General features: G+C 40.9%; 1 long non-coding RNA gene across 1 annotated transcript; it reads right to left on the bottom strand.

Moving 5' to 3' along the window:
* Positions 1–1,538: 1,538 nt before the first annotated feature.
* Positions 1,539–2,114, bottom strand: LOC131255906 (uncharacterized). The gene is made up of 2 exons (XR_009176511.1): positions 1,979–2,114; positions 1,539–1,832 (listed from the first exon to the last, which is right to left on the bottom strand). It is a non-coding gene; the product is annotated as an uncharacterized LOC131255906 (long non-coding RNA).
* Positions 2,115–2,430: the final 316 nt, after the last annotated feature.

Below are 2,430 nucleotides of genomic sequence, written 5' to 3'. Positions count from 1 at the left end.
AAATTAGCTAGAAGAATTAATGGACTGAGTGGATATATAACACATATATCAAGGTAGGCCCCATGGTCAGGGATTCACCCACTAAGTTGTTACCCGGACTCCCCTAATCCGTGCCCATTAAAATCTCATATGGGACACACCAACTGCAGCAATGTAAAATTGCACCTAAAAACCAAGTAGCTTGTCAAGTCTCTCTGTATTTCTTAATCAGTCTGATTTTTGTACTATCCCTTCAACTCGGTGAGTTAATGTTGATGAGCCGGTTTGACGAATGGTGCATACACACGCACAAAATTATGATTGGCATGTCATCCCCATCATTCACTTTGGTTTAGATCACATGAGTTGTGTATCTGGGAGATCTTAGAATCAAGGATCACAACCAATGGATGGAGTGGATTACACGTATAAAAATGTGGCCATAGAAGAACTTGTACGTTTTACCTGTTGCGCTATAGTAGAGGGACTTCAGTCAGTCCAATCCAACTCCCGTCAAAATCTTAACGCACGATAGAGATTTCCTCGAGAGAGGAAAGCGAAAAAAAAAAACGACAGAGAGACTTCCTGCTAATATAGGGAGTCCCTGCAACACGAGGCCCTGTGGAGCCCACTGATGTCTGTTTGAAAATCCACTCTATCCATCGTAGCAAATCATGTTACCTTGAGAGCACAAAAATAAACTAATTCCAAGACAAACCACAAGAAACAGTAGGGACCGAGCACCCATAGAATTTTTGGATAAGCTAGATATATGTATTTTCCTTTCGTTCTGGTGGGAATCATCTTTTGAATGGATTGGATGGCTTATAAACATCATGATAGTGTGGGTGTTTGCATCCTACTTTTTGGTGTGGTGTGACACACCTGCGTTCTTCTCCCTTCTTCCTTTGAACTCGAGGGGCAATCTCCATCTGGACTGAGGAAACCTTTACACACCTCTGTTACCTTTTAGAAGGCCTACACCCCATAAAAACTCTCTACCTAAGATTGTCCCTTGGCCCCTAGGTCCTGACACATGGTTAGAATTCTAATTCTTCCAAAGTGGTTTCTCACTCATGGCTCCCCCTCCCCAAAAGGAGGCCTTCTAAGCCCTCCAGCTAAGCTGCATAGGAAAGGCCCAAAGCCAATCCTAGGGAAACTGTAAAGCTTCATAGGGTCTTTCTGTCCAGGTGCGGTTAGCCCGCATCTGCACAGACATGTCTATTTCACCGAGCCTCTCTCCGAGACAGTGCCTAGATCATTGTGCCTTTCGTGTGGGTCGGAACTTACCCGAGAAAGAATTTCGGTACCTTAGGACCGTTATAGTTACGGCCTCCGTTCACCGAGATTTTGGTTGGATGTCTCTCATCATAACATGAGATTGTAAAACTAATGGATGAAGTAGATTTTACATGAAAATTACTGTAAGCCCCACATGGCTTGGTGTTGCAGTAAACTCACGTCAAGTCATTTATAAGATGGAAAACAAACAAGGATTTCTAAATTAGAAAAAGAAAAAAAGGAAGAACTTAAGATCTCTCAATTACAACGAGAAGAAAAATAATAGATGAAAAAGTATGCATTACTCAAGTTATCCCCATCCACAAATTCCAGCTCCATCTCTAGAAAAAAAAATACACCCATGATGCTTCAAGAGCTTACAAGTATCAGACCACAATGAACTACAACCAATACAAGCAACAACATTTTTAAAACTCGAAGTAAGGAATGCCAAAGTGACAATGTCACTTATTGAATTCTAAAATAGTAACTAGAGAGCTAGAATGAGAGTCAAAGAGATATGACGCTTGCTCTTGATATCCACCACCAACTACCTTCTTTGTTTGCAGGTCCTACAAAAAATACAATCATATAAGAAAAAGTTTCAATGGAATGCATCCAATCCCTTGTTGGACGCAATCTTCTTCCAATGAATGTATGCTTGAAAGTAATCATGAACCATAAATGCATGAACTTAGAGGCACAAGGTGTAGCCCACCAACGCTTTGGACTGCACTCATTTCTGGGCACATGAGAAGGTCCACCTGTTAAAGAAGTGGATCTTGTCCGAACAATATGGTGGGCTCTTATAGAATTTTCGTGTTTTACCTTGTGCTTGTAACAGGATTTGCGGATCTCCGAAGGAAGCAGTCTGTGTACTGAGTAAACTTTGTGGGGTCCACCATGATTTTTGTATTTTATCCACTCCGTCCATCCATTTTAACAGATAATTTTACATCTTAAGACTAAAAATCAAGTATATACAAAGCTCAAGTGAACTACACCACATGAAACAGTGTGAATTGAACGTCTACTGTTGAAAATATCTTGGGGCCACTGAAGTTTTGGATCAAGCTTGTATTTGTGTTTTCCCTTCATCCATGTCTGTGTAGTCTTATGAACAGGTTGGATGATAAAAAAACATCACTGTGGGCCCTATAAAGGTTTCAA

This window comes from Magnolia sinica, chromosome 9, assembly GCF_029962835.1.
Source record: "Magnolia sinica isolate HGM2019 chromosome 9, MsV1, whole genome shotgun sequence".
Lineage (NCBI taxonomy): Eukaryota > Viridiplantae > Streptophyta > Magnoliopsida > Magnoliales > Magnoliaceae > Magnolia > Magnolia sinica.
The sequence above is the reverse complement of the archived record's forward strand: the minus strand, read 5'-3'. Positions and strand labels throughout refer to the sequence as shown.